Source organism: Molothrus aeneus, chromosome Z (genome assembly GCF_037042795.1).
Source record: "Molothrus aeneus isolate 106 chromosome Z, BPBGC_Maene_1.0, whole genome shotgun sequence".
Lineage (NCBI taxonomy): Eukaryota > Metazoa > Chordata > Aves > Passeriformes > Icteridae > Molothrus > Molothrus aeneus.
In genome coordinates, this window is record NC_089680.1 from 12,969,201 (window position 1) to 12,990,699 (window position 21,499).

General features: G+C 38.2%; 1 protein-coding gene across 1 annotated transcript in view; it reads right to left on the reverse strand.

Annotated features, from left to right (window-relative positions):
• PLCXD3 (phosphatidylinositol specific phospholipase C X domain containing 3) overlaps positions 1-21,499 on the reverse strand; it is a 74,585-nt gene that overhangs the window by 52,088 nt on the left and 998 nt on the right. The gene's annotated exons all lie outside the window — the stretch shown is intronic.

Consider the following 21,499-nt stretch of genomic DNA (forward strand, 5'->3'; position numbering starts at 1 on the left):
CAAGTCACTCACAGGGAACATGTCTCTGACAGGGTTACTGAGCTGAATGCAATCTCTCAAAAATGTAAATTCGAAGTATGGGGATGCTGAAAGTGCCTGGTACCCACCTGCAGCAGGAAAGTGGGTTGTACCTCTCACACAAAGGACTTCTGGGAAATTAAAGCTCACCCACAGCAAAACACAATTCCCATATCTAGTTTTTTTCCCCCTATCAGATTTCTCCAGCCAAATCAGACAGGTCATGTACAGGTATTGAGAGAAAGGAAACAACTATAATGTATCTTTTAAATGAGAGTTGTCCAGACACTATGTGATCTGGTGATTTAAATTAACTTCTCTGGCATTTAAAAGTGGTAAAGAGGTCAAAATATTAAATACCTAGTAAATAATTTGCCTCAACAAATACGCTGTTTTTCTCTGGCAAACAGCACAGGAATCACTATAATGTACCTGAGCAGACACAACTTATCCATGTTCTCTGAGAGGTTCTACATGGGTTCTTGCTGCTCAACCGCTTCTGCACTACACTTGGGGCAGGGCACCCACGTGTGCAACTGCCACACACACAGAAAACAGAGGAATAGAGAACTGCGAAAACAGTGGCAATATTCACTCTGGAAAAGGACTGTTGAGATTGTCAGGGTTTCCTACAAAGACATAAAACTTTCTAAACAGGTCCTCCTTTTATAACTTGTTCACCTATCACTTGATCTGACCCATATTCTTGTGCAGCTTGCAAAATAGAGTTTAATTTCATCCCTTATAAACTTTCAACAGGGAGTTGTCACCTGAAGGAAAAAAACACAGAAAAATATATGTGCACATATGCAAACACCCATACACACATACACATTGGAGTCAATGCAATGATTAAAACACACCCAAATTATTGTACCTACTAACCAAGTGACTACTGTACATCATGTGAAACCGTACTCTTTACAAGTTGACGGGGAAATCTCCGTTCTTGGGGAGGAAAAGTTTTCTCTTGTCTTCAAAAACACAGATTTTGAAACAACCAGGATTTGGCCCAGGAATAGTTTTTCAGTTCCTCAGATCTCTGCTCTCTCTCACTCAATCCAAAAAAGCCCAGCAGCCAGTTCAACACAAAGTGTGGCTTGTTATCCTGTTTGGTTTTGGAGTGGGGTTTTTCTGTTTCTTTGTTTGTGTTGTGAAGTTTTTGTGGTTTTGATTTGTTTTGTTGTTTAGAGGAGTTTTTACAAATAATTTTAAAATTTACTAAAATTACCCCTGTGTAGAACTTAAGTTTGCTAAGCCACAGGCAGTGTCTGCTCTGGATATCTCACAGTCTACAAGGAGAAGAAATGGACAGACAAAAAAAGTGCAGAGGAAGAGAAAGAAAACTATTGGTGGCAGTCAAAATGAAGAGAAATTTCAAATCCCTGTTCATGTTAATGTTGGCTTGGCCTCCTATATCCCACACAGGAAGAGGAACCCTCCTCAGCTCTCCTACACGGAAGGATGGTTTAATGAGGACCTGACTCAAAGTAAGACCATGCTCATCTCTGGCAAGTGTTTGCTTATGAAGATGCCCCTGCTTATTGCAGGGGGTTTGGACAAGATCAACTTCCAAGGTCCCTTCCACAGGAAACTATTCTGTGACTCTACAATTCTAAGCAGCTGAACAAATTCAACAAGACTTAAAATAGCACATAACTACTCCTTTCAGCACACAAGGCCTGTGCCCAAGTCCAGTGCAGATCTTTGACCTTCAAGCTCTCAAGTAGAACACCCAAGTGAGAACACCCAGGTTTGCACAGGGGGCAGAGGGGCAGGTTGGTCCTGTGAGTCCATTTTTAACAATGTCTTTTAAAGAGCTGACTTCTATAATCAAAAAAAGAAACCCCAGGGACTGAAGCATCTCTGTAGTAAAAGTGAGCGAGTTGTCCTGAAGCCCAGGCATGACTGATATTAGTCCTTTCACTCAGATTCAAGGAGATAAGTTAGCTACAAAGCTCTGTGTACAGCTGGTTACAATACTTAAGGAAGAGGAGGTTAATCTTTCAGGTACTTTTAATAACCACCTCTCAAATCAGTGGCACAGATTGGTGCCTGACAAAAGTGTAGACACCAAATACTGCCAGCTCCAATGCATCAATTAAGTACTGATTAACTCTGTGAAGAAAAGCCATACTGTCTTTTAACCTCTGTACCCTAAAGAGCTATATGCAGAGGATAATTAATTGTGCAGATCACTATAGGTGAAAGCCTAGCTCAGCTGCTGGAAAAAGCCATGAATGAATGAATTACATACAAATATATATAGATAGATATATACACATACACACATAAATATATATATACACATACACACATAAATACATATATATCCATACATACACACATTTTTAAAAAATTCTTCCTACATACATATGTGTATATATATATATATATATATATATATATATATATATATATATATATATATATATATGAATTTAAAAGTTTGCAAGACTCCTTTGAATGTGAGCCTAAAGAGTACACCTGCACACAATATGTACAGAGACCTTCAAAAGGCTGGGATGGATCCTTGCAATCATTTGTTACATTCTAATCCCACTCACTGTCCTTTCCAGGAATTAGAAAATGCATGGTGAAAGTAGCAAGACATACAGACTGAGACAGCCTGTAGTTCGCCCTGCATTAGGAAGAGGGAAACACCCTGAACATGGTCACAGAATGGGGTCACTTTTAAAATGTCTTGAAAACATAAAAAATTATGTCCACAGGGGAGCCCACATGTATTTGCTTAAGGTTCAAGTGGGTCAGCTTCAGGCAACATGTACATGGATCTCAGCAGTGGCCTAACTGACTTCTTGAGAGCATGGTTTCATGAATTCCAGATGCATTTAGAAATTCAAATTTGAACTTTTACCAGTTCCATGAAAGTGAAATCAGATATCCATGTTACCTGAGCAAGTCAGCCAAAATCCCAAAGAGTACTTTTAAATATGTCAAGTATCACAGAAAAATATTTGCATTTTGTTAATCTTCACTTGATATTAAACATGTGGAAGCCTGAAAATACATACAGATATTTGTTTCTTCTGACGCCAGTACTAGTCATAAACAAGGAATTAAAAATGTTTTCATTAACTTTACTCTTCTGCTGATCACCTACTTAAAAGGTTCCCTGTCTTTATATGGCTTGTATGTTTTTATTCATTATGTTAAAGCTCAGCTGTTCACACTCCAGGCATAGGATTCACTGTTCATATTATGTATCTTAGTCCACAGTTTGCTTTCAGTGAATTTGGCTGAGACTAATAGTACTGTCTGAACTTTGCAGCCTATTAATCAGTCAGATTCATCAATTTATTCTCCTATAAGCAGTGGTAAGTAAACTCGCATTAATTGTTGTCCCACACAATTGCTTTGTGTAAGAAATGTTAGGCAAGGGTTCAGGGAAGTTCACTTGGTCAGTGCATTCAAGAAGGACCTTTTTGTAATTTTAATTTAGTACCTCCCAAATGTTTGTAAGCTACTGAACCAAGGTCACAGTCACACTGCACCCTATTCACATTCTGACATTTCCTGTTTTGAGCACATGGGGTAACCACTTAGAATTAAGCTTCTATAAAACATTTTGAGAACAAAGCTCAACCTAAGCAATTCTGATGATGAAAGGATCATACTTTAGACAGAAAAACTGAATAGAAAGTATTGCTGAGAACAATGTGTTTCCTTATTGCTATACCTTGCTCTGTCTAACCCATCTACCCCACTGCAGTCTATGTTTATAAATTCATTCTAAACAGTCCATATTTGACATCTTACTCTGGTGCAGGGAATGTAAAAATCCAAAGAAAAACCCTTAACAAACATTACTTTTTTCTTCCAAAAAAGGATTAGAAGATAAAGCGCCACATTCCAATGCTATAAAAAATAAGTTTGATTTTTAAAATATTGAAGAGGAAAAAATATCACAACTAAGGTGAAAAGACAGCAAGAGTACAGAAAACAAAAATTCTGCAAGTCAATGTGATTACACTATCTGTTATGCAAAAAAAATCTGTTATGCAAATTAAGTCTAATAACTATGAAGGGAAGAAATAAAGTAAAAAAAAATAGTAATAAGAAATTGTTGAAGCCATGATTAAATTTCCTTGATTAACTGTGCCACAACTTCTGGTCCTTGTTCAGTCTGGAAAGCAATATTGTCCCAGCCTACATACTCCCTATATAATGTCTAATTGAATATTTTCAGGTATCACTGCCTGCTTCTGGCTCCTAAAATCCCAATTTCTGCTCCTAAAGGCCAAAACATGATTCAATGCTTCAGGGCATGTACAGGTGAAGCAATTATTTAGTCATCTAGGTGATACTCTTCCTGAAGCAGACAGCAAAATTGGCATTGTGGTGAAATATCCTTTCATAACCTTGCCAGAAGTAGCCTCTGTCTCTTGAAGAATTTTTAAAAATTTTATTTATTTAATAAAAAGTAGTGATAATGGTTTGGTTTCCAACAGAAATCTCTGCAAAGTGGTGAGACTACAACACTTTCCAGGACATGTAGGTAACAGAAAAAGGTTTACTTTTGTTACTTTTGTAAGACCTAAATTAACATGACATGTCCATTTCATAAAATATTTCCTGTATTATTTAAGTCACTAAGAAGTAACATTAATTTTTTATGTGTGTTCAACTATCAATCTACACTTACACATTCTATTGTTCAAGAGTGTCTGAAAGGTAGTATTTTAGAGGAAAGTAATTTTACATGGTTGGTTTACAGAACAGAAAAACCCAAGGGGAATAACAGACAAAATCAATAGATTCACACCAAAATCATATTAGAATAGGCTGTTCAACAAACATAGATTGCAACAGCTAGCTCCACAAGAGAAGTAGCTTTAAAACACTGGAGGCTGAAATATACTTTAATTCTTGAGTATTGAGTATTTCCAGCTCATCCTGGCTCTTTGCCAGGAATTTCCATCCCACAACTCCTGTTTCTGATCTAAGTCCATACTCATAAAAAACTGAAATATGAAACATAAGCAGTTAAAAACAAAATTTAAAAAATAATCTGTATTTCAGGCATCACAGAAAGGGAAGCTTTCAACAAGAAATTTTTCATTTTTGAATGAGAGAATGCCTACAATCTGTCCCAAATGGAGTATTCCTTTTTTGCGGTTTTTCGTCAACTGTGGATGAAGAAACGCATGTCTTACTTTCCAAGTTCTTTTCCTCACAATACAGCATTTACTGGAAAATGGACAACAACAGTAAGGGCATTTCAGATCAAGGTTGCCTTACCTCTAAGGCCACAATAGGTAATGGTTATTGATGCTGGACTGTTGCCTTGCATGGAAGAAATCAATTCAAGCCATGGAATAATTCAATTCAATAGACTCTACAGCAACTCTGAAACCTCATACTAAGATGGAGTGCTTTTTCTGGAAAGAACTCTGATCTCACTTTTAACAGATTTCTCTTCTCAATCTATCAGTTGTTCTAGCAGTCTCATCGGTAAAAACATTCAGTTTAATTTCAAGCTGAATATATATGGAGGAAAATGACATTTATATTTCACTTCTTGACTACCCCCAGAGTATGCTGTGATAGTTATAATCCTACCAGAAAGCCATTCTGAAAAATCATTGCTCATATTCTTTAATCAGACTCAGAAACATTTTCATACCCTGTAGGAAGAGACAGCTCCTTCAAAAATATGACTCTCACAGGATCTCTAACAGCAACTTTCTTCATGGTCTTGATGTAGCAAATAGTCTCTTCAGGATTTCATAATTTCTAGTATCGGAATAAAATGTGTCATTACAAGCTTTAAAAGGACAGCTCATGGAACAACTTACGGGACATCATCTTCAACTGACACCCAAGGATACAGACTGAAATGCACAGGCGGGGCAAAGATCTCAAATCTTCTCCTGGTATCCCCAGCCTCCGCCTCTTCCCTTTAGCTGGGATAAGCAATTCCTCATCATTTGCTCTTCCTGAGGCTTTCAAATTCAGGTTTGACATACTAAACAGCAATACCCTCTTTCCAGGCAACCAGAGAACTATGATTAGGGAGCACAGCAGAGGCAGAAAACATACATTTATACAGAATTACACTGTCACATACCTGGACCTCAAACACACTTTGAAAGCCATAATGCCTTTATGAGAGTAAAAAGAGGACTGCATTGAAGGTGAAAGGGCTGTTCAGGCAGAATGTACAGAGTAACAAATATTATGGTGATTGTGGGGTTTTGGCTTGGTTCTTTCTTTTATTTGCAGATACAGGGACAGCTCAGAAAGTAAGCATCACTGCCTAAAAAAGAAGATGATAATTTGGTATCAAGTGGACTCCCCAGTACGTAGCCCAGCATTTTAACACACATATTCAGAAACTGTGCAAATTTAAAGTAAAGGGAATTCCTTTTCCAGTGCATATTACAAGAAAAGCTTCAGAGAGGGAGATACTAGCCATTTTTTCCACATCACCAGACCTTTTGTTTATCTTCATCTTATGGAAGTATTTCTACAACACAAGACATGACTAGCACTCCCGAACAAATCATGGAGTGATCAAATTTTCTGTCTGGATCTTGCAGGGGTTAAGGATGCTGCCAGAGAACAACAACAGTGCAGGTAGTACCCAAAAACAATGGTTGAGCCAGCCTAGCTGAGATCTGATGGGAAGTGAGCTACAGACAATAGCTAGGGAACTGCCTGATACAGTATGTAGTCAGGTGTGCCCCATGGGTCAGGGACAGCTAACCTCAAAGTACATCTGCATATTGAAAAGTAGCATTACTTTTAATTGTTAATATATTTTCTTGCGTCTTCCCTACTTTACATTTTCTTCTAGGATAGAATATGCTTTGACTCCAGCAAATAACTCAAATATAAATTTACTTTTCACTGAGTTACAGCAATGACTAATTAAGGCCCAACTGGAGGTTGTCATCCTCCAGTTATAGTACAAACAGTCCTATCAGGAGGCTGGTTCATGTAAGACACCTCACTGGTAAGGGAAAAAGAATCCAAAATTTGCTGCTTGTTAAGTAGTGACTTCTGCATAATCGTCAGGCTGTAATTCAATTGGTTCCGATTCTGCCACACACACAACAACAACCCAGACACAGGCTCCAAAGTCACAGATGCTGGCTCTTTACCAGACAGAGATACTCATCACAAAACTTCACTATAAAAGAGTACTGCATTTTGACAGAGCTTAAGATGCCCCCTGCAAAGAAGAGCTCAGGGAACAAATCAAGTCACGTACAAAAATTCAGTCTGCCAATGCCTGCCCAGACTTCTCATATGGTATGGGAAAACCATTTACCAAGGCATTCACAGCATCAAGTTTTATACAGCAACAGTTGTGGCAAGTCACCCATAGTCTGGATTAGAAGCAAAGTCTCTAAATTTACAATATACTTCCAAACTTGTCCCTGATGAAGAAATATAAATGTATCTTAATTGCTGCTCTCTAAACTACCTCTAAATGCTTTCTGCTAGAAAGTAATCCCAATTCAAGAGAAATCAACAAAGCATGGATGAACATTTTTCATCTCTTAAAAAGTTTCTGGAAGTGTTTTGTGGAGAGTTCCCTCATGAGTAAACTTCACCAACATGCTGCCAACCTGCAGAAGACATGTGCATCAGCTGCAACAGACAACAGCCAGCGCTCCTGGGATCCATCTGACATTATCCACATGCAGCGTAACCTGTGATTCTTAGGGATGGTCCTGTGCAGGGCCTTGCCAGTCCCTCCCAACTCAGCTTATTCTGTGAATGCTGCATCTCATTTGCAACCACACCAGACCCACCTCCTCTTCATTAACCATCACAGTTCTGAGCACGTGGCTGTCTTAGGTTGCAAATGCAAGATATACCTAGGGGTGTGCATTATATTGCCATCTGTTAGAGGTGGGGCAGTCATCTTCTGTTAATTGGGCCACCTGATAAAACCAGGTGGGGCAGTTTTCTTTATCTCTTCCACAACCAATCCTCCTTCCAGAGATATATCTTCTCTTCTTGGGCCATTGAGTCCCACTTCATGACTGATAAAATTACATCATCCCACTGGGAGATGCTCTGCCCAGGGGGAGGAGCCAAGCATTCCCACCTGGATATAATCTGAGCCTTGGAACACCACAGGCAACCTTTTCCCACTGGATTCCCAGAGGAAGACCAGGCCCATCTACACCACCACTGGACCTTCAGAGGAAAACTGCACCCTTCTACAGGATCACTGCTTCAACAGAACCACACCTGTCACTGCAGAAGGGCTGCAGCCACCATTTAATTGGGCTACTACCACAGGGTGTCAGGTTGTATTCTGACTCTGTCAATGTTGTTTCATATTACTGCATTTTTATTTTTCCTAATAAAGAACTGTTATTCCTACTCCCATATCTTTGCCTGAGAGCACCTTCATTTCAAAACTGTAATAATTCAGATGGAGGGGGTTTACATTTTCCATTTCAAGAGAGCCTCCTGCCTTCCTTAGCAGACACCTATCTTTTCAAACCCCAACAGAGGATAACAACAGCAGTGGTGATTTCTTCCCAGCTGCCTCATCTGCCATAATACCAGCTTCTGCCACCCTCCAAGTCTCTTCCTGAATTTAACATGTTTAACATCTCCCTTAAAAAAGGAACCCTAACTTTCTGTTTATTTTTATCCAACTCAAGTCCATTTCCCTGTGATGCAGGCTTCTTTCATGTGCTTCTTTACATTGGTATTCCTTGTATGCTTCAATAATGAGCTTGTTATCAGCTAGGTTGTTAGTGAAAAAAAAATTAAATTAAAACAGGACCCAAACATTGCAGCAATGAAGAAGTGCCATGTTCAGTACTCAGTTTTAGCAGTTCAGTGCTGCCTTCACCAGCAAGCCAGTCAGATTGACTGCAAACACTGCTATGAAGATTTATTTTGGATATTTTAGGAAGTATCACGCACAACAGGACAACTGTAAAGAAATTTTAACCTGTTGCTTTGACAAAGTCATTAATCAGCCTCGCTCTTCATCCCCAAAGAAATTCCTTGAAGCTTATTTTTCTGAAATCATGAATTCATTGCCAAGAAGAGCAGCAGGAAGCATCTAACAGTAGGCAAAGGCCTACTGGCAAACATCCTTTTAGGGCTTCAGCAATTTGATATTCTGATTGAATTTAAAGTTATAAAAAATTAAAAGCTATAAAAAGGATTTGTCAACAGTTTTCACTTTAAACATCGAAGCTTGGCATTCATAAAGTATTTCAATACTGCAACATTGCTTGATCGCAGCACCAAAGTATCAGAACACAGCCCCGTTCTGCTGTGAGCTTGCAGAAATATTTACCTGCATGGTTTATCACTCACTTTACTCAAACTTCACAGCAAATTCTCTCACACTCACATTTTTTTAAAGTAAGGCCTGGGCTGCAATGGTATATAGATGGTTTTTTCCAAACAGGGTTCCTGAGTACAAAATTTATTAGACAGGGGTATCACAGCAATGTGTATTTTCGGAACACACATAAGAACAGCAGAAGTAAAAGAGTCTTTTCAGAGCCCACAAAAAACTTAGCAGCTGGTGAAATGCCTGGGTATATCCTGTTATTTAGCAGTAAAATGTGGGCCTTGTTATTGTAAATTTCACTTATTTTCCCCAACAGTACCTGTGTCCCTCTTTCTGAGCACACATTTTCCTTAACTTATGCTGAAGTCTTCAAAGCAAAATCAACCAACAAAAGACTACTAGGCTATGCTCTAGATGCTTTCTGAAGCAATGCTTTGCAAAGAGATGGAGCTAAATCTGGCAGGGCTCACCCCCTAATCTCCAGGCAAAGATTTAGGGTAGTAACCTAAACGGCTCATCTACATCCCTCCAGCCTTCAGAATATTTATTTCTTTTTTTTTCACTTTATTCTCTCTCTTGCATCATTTTGGAGCATGGATGAAAATCCTGGTGCCTTCATGCTTTCAGGCAATGCTTATGAGGCTTCCAAGTGCTCACACCTTGCCTCTCTCCCCACTAGAATACACTAAAGATTACAGCAATATGCAACTTGCTTATCCACCTTCACATCAGGAAACAATTCCACATGATGCAGATAAAACCACCTGTCTGTGGTTCCCAGACTGAAAGGGGAAGAAGTGCTGCCAGATGCCACTAGGGAACATCCAGTGCAGGGTTGAGGCAGTGCTTGCATATAACTCCAAGACAGCACATGCAACCTCTAATGTAACTCAGAATGTGCTGCTAACTGGCCTCCCTTGCTCTGCAGAGCTTGCAAACCCCCAGTTTAGCTGGAGCTTCTGTAACCCTTTATTTGATTCTCAGATGAGGCCAGAAACCTTATCTCCTGCAGCTCACCCTCCAATCCGTGGAGATCTGCCAAACCACTTACAGCCTGGTTTCACCTCTGAGTGGTCCTTCTTTTCAGAGACCACTTGAGAGGTGGGTGATGCAATGCAGTGCTCTGCATGCCATCAGACTTGATGCATGTGCTGCTTTCCTGTGAAAAATGTTTCCTTTCCTTGCTGGTATGACATAGTGCAAAGCACAGAAATCTCAGGTACAAAACATAAAAAACCTGATGCATCTGCTGTCAAAAGAAGCTTTTCTCCTCTATGCTTGGGAAAATGCATGGCTTAAAGGTCAAGTCACTAAATTAAGATCTATAAAACACAGGTTCATTTTCTATTCCTGCCTCAGCATCCCTGATTTTAATCAAGTAATTTAGTTTTCCTGTCAACAAAACATGGAAAACATCCTGTCATGATAGAGAAAATGAATCCTTTATAATTTGTGTTTAATACGAAGGCTATGGAGATGGATAAAACATGCACATACTTTCCATGTTCTGACCATTTTTTTCTGACAAGCTTTAAGCCTATGTCTTTGGCTCAAGCATCAGCAAAAGGCATAAGTCAGAAGCCCTGTCCCAGACCAGCCCCACCACCAGTCACCGGTGTTTTCACATGCTGGTATAGAGCTGTATCTACTTGGCAGGACTAATGTCAAAGTCACCATGTCTGATCACTTGCACTGTGATGTCTCAAGGATCTCCAGCTCTACTACTCTTCTCAGTGCCCAGATCAGAGAAAAACTGAAAAACTCCATAAATCCTTACCTTCAATGCAATACAGAAATCCACGTAGTGTTTTTGACAGCTACTCTTCTATTCTCCCCACCATAATTTAAACTATGTATTTTCAAGCCATCACACAGCAATGCAACATGAAAATCCAGCCTAGATCAGAGACCAAAGGAAGAGGATTGGTCTTTTGGAAGAAGCTGTTCAAAAGAGGTATGAATAGCCTTGGTGTTCCAGGGCTTCAGAAAACAGAGCAAGACTGCTGTTATGAAAGAACCGTATGCAGCCTCAAATAACCCAAATTTTAAAGCCCTTTCTTGATGAGTATTTTCTGTTTCAATGCCTATCTCAATTCCATAGTAATTCCAGTAAAAAAAATCACTACATCTTTGGGAGACAAAACCCAGAAATTTCAACCTTTACTTACTCTTCTTCCAAGAGTTCTCCAGACTTCAATTACATCAGCATCTTAAAAGATATGTTGAGACTTTGAAAATAAGCTAGCTTGTCTTTGAAATACTTTGGTCTAAATATTAAAGCATATCATTACAAATAAATGTTAATACACCTTATTTTCTACAGTAAAAAGGAGCAAGTCTGTGAAAGGCCTGCTACCTCAAACACCGTTACAATACAGATAAAACACAAAATATTACTTAGTGGTATTTCAGCTTCAAAATAATCAATTAGACCATATGCTATTTCCTCCTTTTCTGTACATTAGGGTTTGATCTAGCATCATTAGTCATCACAGTGTATGCGTCAGCTGATTTTGCCATGTGATAGGTAAAATCCCCAAACTTGCCTATCTCTTCTTGTTCCCTGATTTATATTTAGGTCATAAGCAAAGACAATGGAATTTTTGGATAAAGCTGAACTGTAAATCTTGTGATTTTTTCACTCTGAAGATAGATTATTTTTTCTTTAATGTAGCTATTTAATAATGGTTCACTTAAAGACTATAAGCAACACAAGCTAGTACTTTTCTTTCTGACACATGCATTACAGTGGGTATTTTAGAGGGCCATATTTAAGTTCATCATCTAGTCAGCATTGCTTTCTTCAGCAGTTCAGAGCAATTTATTCATCAAGAGCTAACTGAGGCAGACTCAGTTCCACTCTACATAGTGCACAAAGTAAAAATACAGTTACTGCTCTAATTTAGTGACATTTCATACAGATCTGCATTTATACATGGTATAAGGCAGTGGAAAACCAGACTCAGTTAGATTCATGTTAAAATTTCTCCTCTTGTGAGTGAATCCTGTTATCCAATAAACTGCTGAAAATTAATCCGAAGGAAATAAAGGCACCTGAACCATGAACTGAGTAAAACTTATTAAAAAAACACTTTAAACTTTTCACTTTAAACACACTTTTATCCTGGATCTTTCCTGGTTTGTCTGTAAGTTGGTGCAAATTTTAAAAACACATTCTTTTGTCTTACATAGTGTCTTTTAAGCACTTTTTTAATGTAGCAGGCAGAAAAACAGGCATGTTATCCTATCCTCACTTCCTTTCAAGTGTCATTTCCAATTAGAATACTCCTCCATATCTCTATTGGTTTTACATATTGTCTAAGTATTTCTGCCCTGCATCCCACTCTTAAGACAGAGCAGAAGTAACACCTGATGGAAAGTGAGATGTAAAAGGAATTGCATTTTGCTTCTTGGCTTCTGCATTGAAGAACAGCATGCTCTTGTAGACAATAGCAATTCCAAAATGAAAAGGCATTATCTCTCACTTGACTTGGAGAAGCTGCTTTCAAGGAATTTAATTTATTTATCAGCACTTCTGAATACCTTTTGAAATACAAAACCAATTAATAAACCCTAAAAATTACAACAAAACACCATCAGCTTCTTTCTCCATGGGAAAATTCAAGGTAATTCACAGCCTAAGATAGGTGGCTTGAAGATTAAGAAACCTTATCTCTCTTAGCATATATGGGAGAGCCATGCTGAAAAAAGGTAAAATCCAGTTCTGAAAAGTACACAGGCCAGAAGAGTAAAAGGATATGTATAGAGGGGAATATCTCTTTTTTCTCACCTGTTCCTTGAGTCTCTTCTGTGATATAGATCAGAGATGATACCAGAGCCAAAGCACTGAACTTACTGCACCTTTGATCTGCCTTCAACACAGCACTTCTCCCTGGTCCTAGACCTCCACCTTCACCCACTTTAACTCTTTTTCAATCCAGATATAAACAAGGCTCTCCTGCAAAACTGAAGTCACTTTCCGATAGCAGAGATTACTCTTGGTTTCGTGAAGGATGTGGCCTCAAAGGAAACAGTAAGAATTCGGTGGTGTACAAAGAATATTAATAAGCAGCTAGGAACTGAAATCCCAACATGGACCAGATCACTCAGCCTTACAGTGGCTTGTTCTGACCCCCGTAGAGCAAGATGATGTGACAGGGCCAAATACATAATGGCACAAAAGCCAACCATTTCTCTGCGACACCAGAAAAACGGCACCATCTTAAGCTCTCAAAGAAGTCAGTGTTAGTTTCATTGGTTTGTACACTGTTTTCAACGAGAATCTGAAGCATTGCTGGCCAGTTCATTAAAATTCGTCTTAGAAATCCCAGTTTTCTCCATATTCCACACTGTGATTTCTAAAGGAAATCCTGCCTCATGCACACCAGAAGCAACAGCATTCAAGCGCAGTTCATGTCCTTCACAGCGTCCCTTGGCTTGTTTCCCCTATTATAGATCCAAAAATTACTGAAGCTGGCTTGTTTTCTCCTTATGTATTGTCAACTTATAAAGTGTTTCTCAAAACACTCACTCGGCACACACACTAAATAACACTTTGCTAACGGCAGGAGTCCAGCTCCTGCTCACAGCAAGAGCCTGCACTCCTAGATAAGCCTTGAGCATGTCTAGACATGTGTTCCCCATTCCCATCATGGACAGCACCTGTTTTGAGGTGATCTCTCCTATTTGAAAGAAGAACAGCTGCCAATTTTTGCACCAGAAGCAGAGGAAGGCAGAACTCAAACTGAGCAACGCTTTGCAGATTACAGTTCATCAAAACTGAGTATTTCCATACCACTGGCAAAGATTCACTTCAATCATGGAAATGGTGAGATAACTGTACAAGGTGGAGGAAAAGTTAAAGCATTAAAAACAAAACAAACCAAACAAACTAACACACATACATGGTCCAAAATAGACAATTCCAGGTTTGGATTCACATGGTCTAAGTGTCCTGAATTTAAACATACCAAAATATATACCAAATATATACCAATCTATATGAAAAAAAAAATACTGATGCAACCCCTTAAAAGTGATTTTTTTTTGTGCAATGAGGATGCAGATGAATACAGACAAAGACAGCATCTGCTACTCAGTGCCTAAGCTAGATCTTTACCTCTTCCAATAATATCCTCCCCTTTTTGTGGCTTAGGTTAACTGGGAATTTCTGTCCAAAACCAGCTTCATCCAGCCTGTTTACCCCAGTGAATGAATTACTCCTACCGTTGTGCCATGCAGAGTGCCAACACAATCTTCACTGCTTTCCAGCAATGGAAAAAGTAACTGGCAACTGCCTCCTGCAGCAGCCTCAAAGAGATCTCCTGATCTGCCCACCACACACAGATGAGCCCCTTTGGAGATGCAGGCACTTCAAGTGTCAGGGAACCCATCCAAGTGTCTCCCATTTTTTGATCACATGATAGGAATACATGAAAATCATCCTCACACATGAAATACAAGACACCACTACCCCAGCTTGCATGGCTCCTGACACAGTACTTTTGAACATGATCTACACGATTAGAACAGTCTCGCAAAATCTGAGAGTTTCAACAGAAGGAAAGAAGACTAAACCTAAAACAGTAAAGGAAAGAAGACTAAACCTAAAACAGCAAATCTCTTGGGATTCCTGCGCTAGCACCTAGAATGAGCACCTGCTCAAACTTCCCCATTGACAAAGCAACTTTTGGGTATCACACACAATGGATGGAAAGCAGCACTCCACCAAAAGCTTTTGTGAGCTTTGCAGTATAAAACAAAACACCTTTACTTCCAAAGTGCAGCCTAGGGGTCAGTGAAATTTTCCATTACCCACTGAGCAGACTTCCAGCTCTCTCAAAACCCAGCTCTCCTCCTAAGAGCAAGGACAGCCTCAGTATCACTGGGCTCCTTGAGATTAGAGCAGGATTTAGCAAAGCTAAGAAACTAATAACCTTTGAGGCTCTAAAGCATCAATTTGATTGCACAGCACTACATGTAACTCACCTTTTCTACATTTTTCTTACTCTCACTTAAATCCGAGTTTAGAAACCTTTCATAATTATAAAACCAAGCTGCCAATGTATAAAGAAAAGCCAAGTTTTTAATCGGATTTAAAAAAAAATTCTATTCAAACACAAAACTACTATGGACGACAGCATGACAACAATGTAAGGCATGAAGTATACTATTCATCTCACTGGAGTTTGTTCTGTTAAAAAAACGGCTATTTATTAAAGACTAGATTAGTTCACTGGCCTTTATCCTGGCTTTTTTAAATTACAAGAAAAATTCATAACGCAATAGACTACATAGATAGGTGTTTGCCTTGATGGCAGCAGCACATGCCACGTATCTCCAATCATCTGAAACACCCTAAGGAAAAAACACAGAAGGGAGCAAAGCCTGGAACCAAAACAAAGGAAATCTGTTTCTTCTTTACATCCTCTATCTTTTAAAAGTATTCTACATTTTATTTTCATAGTTGAAACACTAAATATTTAAGCATATGTATGTGAGCTGACCAGGTAAGAGATTGGATGAGCCAAAGATTAACTTTTTTTAATACTGAGACACCATTTCAAAAAATTGCAAAGCATCTGAAAACTGTTTTAGCAATTTGTTTTAAATTAGATTATGGTGAAAACTGGGATGGTGTTAAAATAGATAGAAAAATAGAAACCTGGACTTTCTAAAATGAAATTATATATTTCAGCCTTTATGTATCATTATTAGCTGACACTATATAGCTGTTCAAAGTAATGGAAAAGATTAAACCAAGGTTTGCTACAGTAGGTCAAATGAAAAACCATTCAACTTTGCAAAAATTTAGATTAAAATCCAAACCTTCAGATTTTGAACCACATTTCTTCCCAATTATATTTTTTGCAGTGTCCCAAGGGCTATACTGTAGGGATTGCACAAGGAGATCTGTTCACAAATTAAGCACCTATAATTTCAAACTACTTTGAAGAAAGGATAAGATGGGAATGAAAGTTATTCTCCCTGGAACTGGCTGCTCTTTGAAGAGCAGAACAGTTAAACAGAAATCTGTCTACTAAATCTGAATGCTATTTAAATTATATACATTATATTTGAATGCTATATAAATAAATTATATAATTATATTTGAATGCTATATAAATTGTATACAATTAATTTCTAAAAAGTAGTGTGCATTTTAATTATTATTTCTATACAGAACAGTAGAAGAGATTGCACAGCACTCTTAGGGAGTTTAAAGTTACAGTCTGCAAAACTCTGTCTACCTAGGATCTGCATTTTAAAATACTTACACAGTTGAGAACGTGTCACAGTTGAGCATCTTCAAAGGAAAATCCATTTTGCATGAAAGACAAGAGTTCAAGTTGCAGCATAGTAAGAACCATAGGAAATTACCAAACATAAAACACACACCAAACACAAAGTTAAAGACTGTCAGAAGGTAAGGGCAGTTTGGATACACAGAACAGTCAAGAAATTTTCAGACAAGAGATTAAAAACCCCAGCAGTTCATTGAGTTGGAAAGACAGAAATAATTCCAGATGGCAACAAAGCTGTTCCCTCTGCCACACCTGCCACGATGGCAGGATGCAAGGCAGGTTGGAGAACGCAGTTCTGCTGGAACTGAGCTGCAGGAGACACGGTGGACAGAGATGGCTGGATTAATAAACAGCCCCTGTTGGGAAACCAAGCAAAGGCAGTTTCGAATTACCTCTGGTAGCAGATGGGCAAGTAACCGAAGGGTTCGAACTGTTTGATTTTTACGGCAATGTGAGTAAACAAACAGCTTTATTTTGTGTGTGCTAGAAACATGTCACAGCAGGAGAAATTAATGGCGAATGCCACAGGAAACTGTATCACACAGAAATATTTCTGAAAGGGTTGGAAATGAGACATTAGCATGTGCAAGGCCAGTGAGAAACTGTTTTGTGGATAAAAGTGATTGATTTAAAAGGATCATCAACAAATTAAAAAAGAGCTATCCTAAAGAATAGTTGTAAGGATATTTGCTCATTTTCTGATCAGAAAAAAAGAAAGCATAAGGTACTTACTTCTGGTAGAAAACCACTGAAAATTGACTGCAAGGCACAGCAGAAAAGAAAGAACTCTTCGAGGTACATATACATGTCAAAAGCTAATGGGCAACTTGCATTATAGTTTTATTTATAAGTTGACCTGCATCATCAGTTTAGAGCTCTAGGCAAAGCTAATTTTGTACAGAATTGGACCCAGGCAAGTGAAGCAGAGGTATTCTGCTGACCGGGAGCAGACAGAAAAGGCTGAAACAGATCCCACATGTCAAACACAATCACCCTTCACTCTTAAGTCAAATCCAAATCATTGGCTATTCAAGATCACAATTAAAGAGTTTCCTAATAACATATAAACAGTGAAAATGCTGTGTGTCTACATAACTAAAAGGAAGAAGTTCTAGACTTTTTTAAGGTGAAAGAATTTCCCCAAGGGGATGAGAATGGGGAATGTCTATCCAAGAAACAAAATATCACTTGAACATTTACAAGCTATTGCAATGGAAGTTAAAATATTTGAAACAGAACCTGTTAACACAGCAGTGCTATTGTTCACAAAAAAGGCCAAAATATTCCAGTTGCACTTTCTTCTCCCAAGTCTCCCCCAACCATCTTCAATATCTTAATACATCTTTGCCATTTGACACTACCAGACATCCTCTTCTTTGTGAAATAACTCCCCATGAGGTCTTGCTCTTTCTTTGCAAAGTATGATGATAGTGTGAAATAGAAATTTCAAGTCTCTGAGCCTTTTTCTAAAGATGGGTAGTACTAAAAAATTCCACCTGATAACTTGCTTCTTATTTGAAGTGAGCCAAGCTAGCTCTGCTGTGTCTAGCAATTGCTTTCCAATTGATGGACAAAGAAAGTTGTATGTCAAAATAAAAAAAATTTAAAATCCCATCTGAAAAACAACAGAAGCCAAAGAGGTCCTGGGAAAATACTTTTCACGAGAATTGTATTGTTCACGTTGCATTTTCGAGCAACAAGAATATATGCTGAGGTCAGAGGTTTCATCTGCACAAGGAAATCAGAAACAAAAGCTTGAATAATCACAACTCCAAAAAGTTATGCACTCAAGGGAAATTCTGGGTCTTAAATTCATTCAGAAGATTTTACACTTTACAGACATGGCCCTAGCATGCATCATGACTGCTCATATGGCAGAATCTTGGGTTAGTAAAAGTTTTGGTGGAGGGATGAGTTACTATGGAAGAAAATACTCTTTTCAGTCATAAATTATTCTTGTGGACTTCTCAGAGTCTTGGAATATTAGCACCAGGGGAAAACGCAACAATGATTGCACAAATTATTCATAGAAAGACTCTGATATTAAACTAGACACATATTTAAAGACTGTCAGTGAGAAAGTTTATTGATCAATAAGTGGAACAATTCATAAGGAAATGCTGCCTGCTGATGTCTATTTACTGCACTGCATGTAACTGATATGATCAGCTCAGATTAAGGAAGGTGCATTGACACAGCAGAATACACAGGCTCTCCATACCTCACTTTTCAGCCTCACCTTGGGAGCATGAAGATTTCAGTCCTATAAACATGCAATGCCTCCAAAAACCTATTTCTTATCCTGGTCAAAGAAGAACAGGCACTGACAAAACCACATTTTATCAACTACTGAAAGATACCCTTCCCCCAAAGACCAGAATCCACAGTCCTCCACCTTTTTCTTAGACAAACTGTTGAGAGTTCAGCCAGGCAGATCCTCTAACACAAGAGGCAGGCTGCAAGCAGTAGAAGATGTACACCTTGACCCAAAGTCCTAAGAATATATCCTTTCATTATTCTAATTGTCATAGCAATAGAAGATTAAATTTGTGTGGCATTTTCTGGAAACTAACAGATCATTTTATTTCCAAAGATTGTATACTGTTATTTGCTACCATTATCACTTGAGGAAAATCTGCCACTTGCAGCATAAGAGAACACAGACATAGTCAACTCAAACAAAGACAAAAACCTCATAGAAAATGCATCATCCTCATATGTGGAAGAAATTAAAATAGAAAAGTTTTTGATGGACAAAGCTGGCACAAGCTATATTAGAGATTTCTGTCTCATCTAGAGGGTTCCTGCAGTTGGGAAAACAAAAGGACCCAGCTTGAACTGTGGAGAATGGAATGAGTAGAAGAACTTACTGAAATATGAGAAAAATCCAGCACAGATTTGTTATTTACAAATGTATAAAGGGTGGTAAATAGTATAAATTTGTACCTGCATAAGCTTAGCAACTCAACAACAAAAGAGTATGAGCACAATTTTTAAACATATTATGAACAGAAAATTCCTTCAACAATATAGTTTAAATACAATCATGACAGAGTATCATGGGACTTGTGCTTCTCTTTGCAACAGCTAAAATAATACAAGCATGTCTGTGCAAAGACAACTGAGTGTATCACCTCAGTTCCAAGCACTCCTTCTAGACAATGAGAAATGTACTGATGATTTGTAAAACAACACTTCCCCCGTAATACAGAGGAACACCCTTTGTAATGGAAAATTCATTCTAACATTTTCAAGCTAATAGTTTGTTTTCTTCAACATTAGCATTGTTGGACTCTGGCTCCAGAACTGAATTTCATCCAGCTGAAATAAGGTCAAAATCAGTATTCCTACTGCACAAGGGAAGTTTAAATCCTGCTGGAAAAAACAGAAAAAAAATGTACTGTTAACTTCTTTTGGTATGGGGAAAAAAAACAGACAATGTAAATAAAATGCTATGAATACGACACTAACTTCAAAAACAGTGAAAAATTCACAAGTTAACGCTACCTTGACACATGAAGTTTTGCATTACACACATTCCTTGCATTAACTACTTGAATACTAGTTACATGCTAACAGCTACTATGCACATGTTATTAATGCTCAGTTGTAGACATATGGGAGAAAACTTTCATATAATACTAAGAATATCCAAAAGGTTATCTCTTCTTAAAGGATGAAACCAATCCCATGTTAGCCCTTTTCCTCACTATTGTGCATGTCCACACTGTATGTTGAATATAATAATAAATCTCCTGTTAAAAGATAATGCTTAAACTACACTAATACCTATAGTCTGCGTGCCATACGCCCTAGTTGACAAATTCACATGAACTATATTGCTACCCTCCGTATAAGACTCTATTTGCCAAACCTGGCATTTTAAAAGTGAGACAGGCAGATAAAAAGTCTATGTCAATTTACACTACCAGAAGGACAAATTTCAAAGGTCTTAATGCTACACCACTCAAATCATGTAAGTTTTTCTGCTAATTTCACAAAAAGCAAGTCTGTGTGCATTGCTGTTGCATGAACAAAATAGTTCTGCCAATGTAAGGGCTCAGTCTCTGCACTTAAAGCCTGCAGAACTTGCTCACTGTTCAATGCTATATTGGGATTAACCAGCACAGCCCACCGTAAATTGGTTGGTTTGTTTGTTTTTAATTTAAACAAGGTGTGAAAGCTTGTATTATTACTGAGAAAGCTCTGAGAAACGTCCACTTCAAAAAATTGTGGACAGTAAGAAAGTAACAGAGAGATGTTGGCGAGATAGATGTACCAGTAACAGCCTCATGATGCTTCCTTCGGTAAAGGAAGTCACTTAATGGTGATGCATAACAAAGGCAATTTTTTGCATCTGGAAGCAAGTTAAGTTTCATAATTTCTCCTCAAACCAGGAAAAAGTCTCTAAAACAATACATCTAACTGGAAAAACCACCATGCATCCCAAAGAGAATAATTTCTCATCATGCCAATATTCCATAAGAGCATTCCACAGTTTGTGGGTTAATGAAAAGTTATTACACTGGAAGATTTTTACAGCTCCAACAGAATTTGGTGGAACAATTGCAGATGCTGGGTTCCTATGCCTTGGAGGGACACAATTTTATACAGGATATATTCAACCAACAGCAACACTCAGTGTAGCAAGTAAAATACTAGATATAGCTTGTGTAAACCATAAGAAACTAAGAGACATTTAATTCTAGAAGGGCACACCTGCGTCTAAATGACACTACAGAAAATACATCATCACAAATATCAGCTCCTATTACATTGTACTAAAGTATCTTTAGTACTATAACAACTGGTGTAACACGAGCACCTACTACACGAAACTTGCAAGAAGTGAACATTTCTCACAAGAAGCTTAAGA